This window comes from Staurois parvus, unplaced genomic scaffold (genome assembly GCF_062004578.1).
Source record: "Staurois parvus isolate SC_StPar_1 unplaced genomic scaffold, SC_StPar_1.0 ptg003508l, whole genome shotgun sequence".
Classification (NCBI taxonomy): Eukaryota; Metazoa; Chordata; class Amphibia; order Anura; family Ranidae; genus Staurois; species Staurois parvus.
Window position 1 is genome coordinate 10,144 of NW_028321304.1, and position 9,765 is coordinate 19,908.

At 46.8% G+C, this 9,765-nt stretch overlaps 1 long non-coding RNA gene across 1 annotated transcript; it reads right to left on the reverse strand.

The window, feature by feature from the left end:
• Positions 1-252: 252 nt before the first annotated feature.
• LOC149427765 (uncharacterized) lies at positions 253-732 on the reverse strand. The gene is made up of 2 exons (XR_016311221.1): positions 652-732; positions 253-526 (listed from the first exon to the last, which is right to left on the reverse strand). It is a non-coding gene; the product is annotated as an uncharacterized LOC149427765 (long non-coding RNA).
• Positions 733-9,765: the final 9,033 nt, after the last annotated feature.

Genomic DNA, 9,765 nt, shown 5'->3' on the forward strand with positions numbered 1-9,765 from the left:
TGATTCCTGATTTATTTCTACAATGTATCTGTCGGAGGAATCACAGGCAGATTTATTGCTGGTTTGGGTGGGAATGCGGAATTTAGAAGGCGTTGACACAACACTACCGGAGTCCATAGAAAAACTTCTGGATTTTATTAACAACCTGCTGAATGGTGGAGGAATTTTTTCATTTCATTTTATATAAACATTTACTGTATCAATGTTACAGCTGAACTCTGAGCAGAAATAATAGACACAAACGAATGCAGCTCCATCATCATCATCATTCATTTGTCATTAAATATATTTTTTTTCTACACAAGCAGTGTATACCTGACATGCATCCCTTGTACAGCAGGGCTGGAGTGTGAGAGGAAGAAGAAGCACAAATAGCCAATCAGTTCATATGCTGACCAGAAGCATGCTCTTTGGAGGAAAGGGCAGAGAAATGAGCTCATTGCTGTCACAGGTTGGGGGCTGGTCCGGGATGACCTGGGATCAAGGGAAGTGAGTTGGTTGATGTTTTCCATTAGACTGAGGGCATCTAGTGGAAGGAAAAAAAAGTGCTGTGAGAGAAATCTCTGGATTGAAGGGGAATTATGGAGCAAAAGCTAATGTATAATTAATTCATCATTACATTTATTTTTTAATATAAACCAGTGTAAGTACCTGATTTGGTATCAGCCTCTTGCATTCCTTGTACAGCAGGGCTGAAGTGTGAGAAGAAGAAGAAGAAGCACAAATTGCCAATCAGTTCATTTGCTGACACAAAGCATGCTGTTAGGAGGAAAGGGCAGAGTGGCAGATAAATGAGCTCATTGCTGTCACAGGTTGGGGGCTGGTCCGGGATGACCTGGGGTCAAGGGAAGTGAGTTGGCTGATGTTGTCCATTAGACTGAGGGCATCTAGTGGAAGGAAAAAAAAGTGCTGTGAGAGAAATCTCTGGATTGAAGGGGAATATTGGAGTAAAGGCTAATGCATAATTAATTCATCATTCAATGTATTTTTTATATACAAGCAGTGTAAGTACCTGATTTGGTATCAGCCTCTTGCAGTCCTTGTACAGCAGGGCTGAAGTGTGAGAAGAGGAAGCAGCAGAAGGAGCCAATTAGTTAATGTGCTGACCAGAAGCATGCTGTTAGGAGGAGAGAGCAGAGTGACAGAGAACTCATGACTGTCACAGGTTGGGGGCTCGTCCGGGATGACCAAATCTCAGAGGAAGTGGGTTAACTGAGGACATCTAGTGGCAGAAAAAAGTACTGGTGGTAAATCTCTGGATTGAAGGGGAATAGTGCAGCAAAAGTTGTTCGTTATTTCATCTTTTAAAGGGCTCTTCATTTCAGAAGTAACAAAAAGATCTAATAAAGGAAGATTCTGGGCATGCCGGAAAATTTCAGACAGCATCTTCCTGTGATATATACAGCAAAAAATGTCCTTGAGCTCCAGTCCAGTGATTTTGCCTAGGCTAAGGTAATGTCATCAGTCTGCTGCAGGCAGGAGGAAGATTGCCTCAGTCTCTCCTCCCCCAGTGATCAGATTGTATATTGTAGCTTTGTCACAAGGTAAGAGACCACAGCAGGGGCTGATCTGTGTCAAACATTTGTGAACACGGGCACCAGGATTTACATGACTCATTTCTGAGCCATGACGGTGACCTTGGATGATGCCTGAACAAAGATGGCGCCGTCTTTCTGGAGAGGAAAGCCGATGAAGGCGTTGTCAGGGGGAGCGCCGTGACCTCCGTGAGCGGGAATAAATACCTGAAAGTGTCACGATTGGCATGCTGCACTTAACAGAAAAAAAATTCTGCGCTCTGTCCCGTCCTGGTTTGGTGATGGTGCCGTGGGCCGTCCGGTTGGTTGAACGGTTGCTCGGATTGTATTGTCTGTGCCATGCCGGAAAATCGGATTAAGGAATTTGTATAGAGCAAAAAAATCCGTGCGGCAAACATCAGCAGCGCGGTGGTTGGGAATGAGTTGTGTGTCGCGTCTTCCGTTCCTCGTTCGGCTGGCTCTGTGTGTCCGGGGGGCGATTGCTTTGTTATTTTCTTCACATCGTTTAGATGAGATTGTGGCGGCCTGTCCCCCGGCGGGGGCCCAGAACGCTCGATCTGCTCCGCTGAGCCCTGATTAATTACTTTCATTCCCTTCGCAGCATCTAAGGCATCCCGGGCCGCCTTACCTCGGATGGGACTACAAGTCTCAGCTTCGCTGGAGCTGATGATACATGCGTATAGTTTTCCCATTACGAGGGTTCAAAAAATGATGCCGCATTTTGGCCACTGGATGCGGCAGACGATACCGGCATTAATCTTTTAGAAAAAATGCGGGACATTTCATTCGACTTACACGCAGGCTTCTAATGTTCGTGCAACGAATGTTTAATATATAGATCCCGAGGTGTTCTGTGAATGGCGGCGTTCCCCTGTAGTCAGGATGCAGCGGGCAGACATTCAGCACAGGCTCTGGAAGATTGCAGATATCATTGTAGTAGCGCTGACTACTACAGTGATTGTCACCTTCCCCACGGGCCTCTCCGGTGTGAGATCTACAGACTGTGCTTACTGTGCCAAGCTGGACCAACGTAACAACAGTACATTGTCCAGAATAACAGGAGAAGAACAACAAGAACACAAGAAGATCAAGAACAAAAAGAACAAGAACAGCACAAACATGAACAACAAGAACAGCATGAACAAAAGAAAAAGAAGATCAAGAACAATAAAAACAAAAAGAACAGCAAGAACAACAAAATCAAGAGTAACAAGAACAGCAGGAACAAAAGGAACAAGATCATCAAGAACAGCAAGAACAAGAGCACAAACGAAAAGAGGAAGAACAAGAACATAAACAACAAGAACATGAACAGCAAAAACAACAAAAACATGAACAAGAAGATCAAGAACAAGAAGAACATCAAGAACAAGAACAATAAGAACATGAAGAACAAGATCAAGAACATTAATAAGAAGAACAAGAACAAAAGAACATCAAGAACATGAACAGCAAAAACAACAAAAACATGAACAAGAAGATCAAGAACAACAATAACATGAACAAGAACAATAAGAACATGAAGAACAAGAAGATCAAGAACAAGAAGAACATCAAGAACATGAACAATAAGAACATGAACAGTAAGAACATGAAGAACAAGATCAAGAACATGAATAAGAAGAACAAGAACAAAAGAACATCAAGAACATGAACAAGAAGATCAAGAACAACAAGGACAAAAGAACAAGAACATCAAGAACAACAAGAACATGATGAACAAGAAGATCAAGAACAACGAGAACAAGAACAATAAGAACATGAAGAACAAGATCAAGAACATTAATAAGAAGAACAAGAACAAAAGAACATCAAGAACATGAACAGCAAAAACAACAAAAACATGAACAAGAAGATCAAGAACATCAATAACATGAACAAGAACAATAAGAACATGAAGAACAAGAAGATCAAGAACAAGAAGAACATCAAGAACATGAACAATAAGAACATGAACAGTAAGAACATGAAGAACAAGATCAAGAACATGAATAAGAAGAACAAGAACAAAAGAACATCAAGAACATGAACAAGAAGATCAAGAACAACAAGGACAAAAGAACAAGAACATCAAGAACAACAAGAACATGATGAACAAGAAGATCAAGAACAACGAGAACAAGAACAGCAAGAACAAGAGCACGAACAAAAAGAGGAAGAACAAAAGAACAAGAACATGAACAGCAAAAACATGAACAAGAAGATCAAGAACAACACAAACATGAGCAAGCAGATCAAGAACAACAAGAACATGAATATGAACAAGAACAATAAGAACATGAACAACAAGAACAAGAAGATCAAGAGCATCAAGAACATGAACAAGAAGATCAAGAACATCGAGAACATCAAGAACATGAACAAGAAGATGAAGAACAACAAGAACAGCGAGAACATCAAGGACATGAACAAGAAGATCAAGAACAACAAGAACATCAAGAACATGAACAAGAAGATCAAGAACATCAAGAACATGAACAAGAAGATCAAGAACAACAAGCACAAAAGAACAAGAACATGAACAACAAGAACAAGAAGATCAAGAACATGAGCAAGCAGATCAAAAATAACAAGATCGTCAAGAACAACAAGAACAAGAAAAAAAAAACAAGAACATCAACAAAGTAGAGAACAGTGTGGAATGCAGATCAGACCTGGAGTTCAGCTTTAAAGGTATATTTGTAAAACAACGACAGATGTGATACATTGTATTGTATTGTATTGTGTATATATATATATAATGTATTTTTATAACATGTTATAAAAAATAGTTCCAATCAGGTCAACCAGGAGCCCCCGTGATATAAATACAAATATAAAAGTGCCGCATGCAGGGATAGAAATATAAAACAATGAACACAATACGATGGGAAATGTCCCGATACATCCGCAGACACACAGAACGTTCATACAGATCGGAGTTCTATGAAGATATATCGATGACATATCCCGTTATGTGGCATCCATTGTTGCACATTGCTGTCCCTGTGTGCGGTGGATTTCGGTATAGATGTATTAGTATTACCCCTACATTGTTTTTGTTTGTCCGCAATCACAGCCGTCTCCCATTACAGCTGCATTCGCACCATAGCGCTTCATGAAAACGTTGCGCCGTGCACATGCGCTGTTTTGTGCGTTGTTGCGTTACAAGTATAGGCAGCCTATTCAATTCAATGTGCAATGTAGCTCTGGCACCTTCTCAGGGCTCTTTCACACGGGCAGCCATGGCGGTGGTAAAAACAGGTGGCTGAGCTGCGGGTTTTACCATCCCCCATTTGGCCACGCAGATGCTACCATTACAGTCTGACAAGGCTCGGGCTGCAGAGTTTGACAGGCGCCACCACCTGCCACATTGGGATCAATGGGGCCACATTACAACCCCAAGCCTAACACTTGGCTGGCAGTTGCGGCATCGCCTGCAAAATTGATGTTCGATTATACAAAAAAAAAAGGGGGGTCAGTAGCACCTCCTGAATGCCTGTCAGCCTCTGCTCTACTGCCATCTGAAAAGCATTCAGCTGCGAATCACTTTTCAGAGGGTGGTTAGCACTGCCGCCTGTCTGAAAGAGACCTAACGGCGTTTTCCGCTTCCACTCAGGAAATCCTATTCATTCCAAAATGCAGTCAAAATTTTTGAACGACATTCATCGAGTCTCTGTCGCCATCATCGAATGTTCGCATGAGATTTTTCGTACAAACATTCGTATCTGCCAGCATGCGGCCAGTGTTGGAGTTCCTGGTATTTTCCTGACACTTATCCCCAGATGTTTATACAAATGTCAGAGGACGGTGAAAAAAGCAGATATTTGGGGGGGTTTTTGCGGTCCTTTTGCGTCACGCGGTTTCTGGAAACCATTACAATGTAACAGAGGAGGTGCCAGTTGGAGGCCCTGGAATTTGTAGTGCCAGATCAACCAGGGAGCCGGAGCCCGGGGCCCCTGAACGGTTGTGTGTGCTATGAAGGGGGAACGTGTTTGCTTTAATTACATTTCCTGGCAGAAGGTAAGTTGTCGCTGGCGGTGATGTTGCCCGGGGACGGAGCGAGGGCCGACATTCATCTCCGAGCGGCTGCAATCATTTCCTGGCCTCCCCTAATGGATCCGGTATTTTTGTCTCAGATGTATACAAGCTTTTACGGGATGGATGCGTCGCGTTCTCTGCGGTGACCCCAGCAACTGCAAAGAGGCCGCAACTCTCATTTTACTCAAGGCATCGGAGTTCACGCCTCCTGAGGAGCGCATGATGATCCTGCTGGGAAGGCAAAGTGGGTTCAAAGTGGATTTACTCTAGATTTATATTTTTCCTTTTTTTTACTGGGTGACGCTGAGGACATACAGACTGATCTTAGCTGACAACTCTTACACACTATATTGTATCTGTGGAGGATCAGGGTTGTCACCCTAGGACAGGACTACAGAAGACTGAAACCATCTCACTGTGGAGGTCCTCATTCCACCCGCTATGCTATGGAGGTCCCCTCTCCATCCCACTGTGTAAGCCCTCTCTCTATCCCACTGGGGAGGTCCCCTCTCCATCCCACAGTGTAAGCCCTCTCTCCATCCCTGTGTGGAGGTCCCCTCTCCATCCCACTGTGTAAGCCCTCTATCCCACTGAGGAGGTCCCCTCTCCATCCTAATGTTAAGGACCTTTTTTCATCTAAGTATGGAGGTCTTCTCCCCATCCCTTTGTGGAGGTCTTCTATCCATCCCACTGCGTGGTCCCTTCGTCTTTGGAGGTCTTCTCTCCATCCCACTGTGGAGGTTCTGTTTTCATCCAGCTGTGGAGGTTCTCCAGCCATCACACTCTCTCCACCCCACTGCGTGGGTCTTCCAACTTTGGAGAACACCTTTTTATCCCTCTGTGTGGATCCTCTTACCATCCCACTGTGGAGGTCCTTTCACCATGTCACCGTGGAGTTCCTCGCAAGATCCCTCTATGTGTGTCATCTCACCTTCCCACTGTGTGGGTCCTCTCCCCAACCCTCTGTGGAGGTCCTTTCATCATCCCACTGTGTGGGTCCCCTTACCATCCCACTGTGGAAGTCCTCTCATCATCTCACTGTGTGGGTCCTCTCACCATCCCGCTGTGTGGATCCTCTCACCATCCCGCTGTGTGGGTCCTCTCACCATCCCACTGTGTGGGTCCCTTTACCATCCCACTGTGAAGGTCCTCTCATCATCCCACTGTGTGGGTCCTCCCACCATCCCGCTGTGTGGATCCTCTCACCATCCCGCTGTGTGGGTCCTCTCACCATCCCACTGTGTGGGTCCCTTTACCATCCCACTGTGAAGGTCCTCTCATCATCCCACTGTGTGGGTCCCATTAACATCCCACTGTGGAGGTCCTCTCATCATCCCACTGTGTGGGTCCTCCCACCATCCCACTGTGTGGATCCTCTCACCATCCCGCTGTGTGGGTCCTCTCACCATCCCACTGTGTGGGTCCCTTTACCATCCCACTGTGAAGGTCCTCTCATCATCCCACTGTGTGGGTCCTCCCACCATCCCACTGTGTGGGTCCCTTTACCATCCCACTGTGAAGGTCCTCTCATCATCCCACTGTGTGGGTCCTCCCACCATCCCACTGTGTGGATCCTCTCACCATCCCGCTGTGTGGGTCCTCTCACCATCCCACTGTGTGGGTCCCTTTACCATCCCACTGTGAAGGTCCTCTCATCATCCCACTGTGTGGGTCCTCCCACCATCCCACTGTGTGGGTCCCATTAACATCCCACTGTGGAGGTCCTCTCATCATCCCACTGTGTGGGTCCTCCCACCATCCCACTGTGTGGATCCTCTCACCATCCCGCTGTGTGGGTCCTCTCACCATCCCACTGTGTGGGTCCCTTTACCATCCCACTGTGAAGGTCCTCCCACCATCCCACTGTGTGGGTCCTCCCACCATCCCACTGTGTGGATCCTCTCACCATCCCGCTGTGTGGGTCCTCTCACCATCCCGCTGTGTGGGTCCTCTCACCATCCCACTGTGTGGGTCCCTTTACCATCCCACTGTGGAGGTCCTCTCATCATCCCACTGTGTGGATCCTCCCACCATCCCACTGTGTGGGTCCTCTCACCATCCAACTGTGTGGGTCCTCTCACCATCCCACTGTGTGGGTCCTCTCCCCAACTCTCTGTGGAGGTCCTTTCATCATCCCACTGTGTGAGTCCCCTTACCATCCCACTGTGGGGTCCTCTAACCATCCCACTGTGTGGATTCTCTCACCATCCCACTGTGTGGATTCTCTCACCATCCCTCCTGTGTGGGTCCTCTCACCATCCCACTGTGTGGGTCCTCTCACCATCCCACTGTGTGGGTCCTCCCACCATCCCACTGTGTGGGTCCTCCCACCATCCCACTGTGGGGTCCTCTCACCATCCCACTGTGTGGGTCCTCCCACCATCCCACTGTGTGGATCCTCCCACCATCCCGCTCTGTGGGTCCTCTCACCATCCCACTGTGTGGGTCCCTTTACCATCCCACTGTGAAGGTCCTCTCATCATCCCACTGTGTGGGTCCTCCCACCATCCCACTGTGTGGGTCCCATTAACATCCCACTGTGGAGGTTCTTTCACCATGCCACTGTGGAGGTCCTCTCAAAATCCCTTTATGTGGGTCCTCTCACCATTCCACTGTGTGGGTCCTCTCACCATTCCACTGTGTGGGTCCTCTCCCCAACCCTCTGTGGAGGTCCTCTCATCATCCCACTGTGGAGGTCCTCTCACCACCATTGCACTCTGGAGGTCTTCTTTTCATCAAACTGTGGAGGTCCTCTCTTCATCACCTGTGTAGGTCCACTCACCATCCCTCTGTGGAGGTCCTCTCTTCATCACTCTGTAGAGGTTCTCTCTCCATCCCTCTGTGGAGGTCCTCTCTTCATCACTCTGTAGAGGTTCTCTCTCCATCCCTCTGTGGAGGTCCTCTTTTCTTCCAACTTTGGCGGTCCTCTTTTCTTCCAACTTTGGCGGTCCTCTCTTCATCCCTCTGTGGAGGTCCTCTCTTCATCCCTCTGTGGAGGTCCTCTCTTCATCCCTCCTGTGGAGGTCCTCTCTTCATCCCTCTGTGGAGGTTCTCTCTTCATCCCTCTGTGGAGGTGTTCTTTTCTTCCCACTCTGTGGGTCCCTGTATGGAGGGGGAAGGTTATCACCCTAGGATGAGACGTCACCTCTTATTCTATAACAGGGAGATGTGTTCTGTCATTCAGACGTAGTTGGGAACAATGTAACTGATAACAGTCAGCTGTGGCAGAGAACATAGGGAGTTATCAACTCACAAGATTTCTGGCGGGATCAACAGGTGTTTTTTAATTGCTTTTATATAAAAGAGCTTAAAGGAGGCAAATAAGAGAAGTTTATTGTTGGCGTTTAAATACAATGTATTTTTTCTGGTTACCTCTCACCTTGTAATTTGCTGTGAAGTTACAAACTTGTAGTCTGATCACCGAGGGAAGGGAGACTGAGGAAATGCTTTTTTCTGCCTGCAGCAGACATCATCTCAGCCTAGGTAAAGTCACTGGACTGGAGCTCCAGGACAGCTTTTCAATAATAAAAGGTGGATCTTTTCTACAAAATAGGGACCCTGTTGCTGTACATTATGACGTCAGGAATTTATTCACGCAGACATGTAAAGTTGCTTTAATGCTGAACCTCAACATACGGCTAAATGGGCAACTGAAAGGTATATACATAGATGTGGATCTGTATACCAGGCAAAATATTCAGCCAACCTTCACTTTTGCAGATTCCTTTTATCACCTACTGCTGGTTGGGCTACAAGGGAGCACCATACAACTGTGGAAGTCCTCTCTCCATCCCTCTGTGGAAGTCTTCTCTTCATCCAAAGGCGGAGGTCCTCTTGCTATCCCACAGTGGAGGTCCTCTCTCCTTTCTCACTGTGAAGGTCCTTTCTCCATTCCACTATGCAGGTCGTCTCTTCATCCAAATGTGGAGGTCATCTCTCCATCCCACTGTGGAGGCCCGCTCTCCATCCCTCTTTGGAGGCCTCTCACCATTGCACTCTGTGGGTCCTCTCACCTTTCCACTGTGGAGGTTATCTATTCATCCAATTGTAGAGGTCTGTTTTCCATCCAACTGTGGAGATCCTTTCTCCATCCTCCATCCCACTGTGGAGGTCCTTTTTCCATCCCATTGTGGAGGCCCTTTCTTCATCCAACTGTAGAGGTCCTTTCTCCATTTCACTGTGGAGGTGCTTTCTCCATCCCACCGTGGAG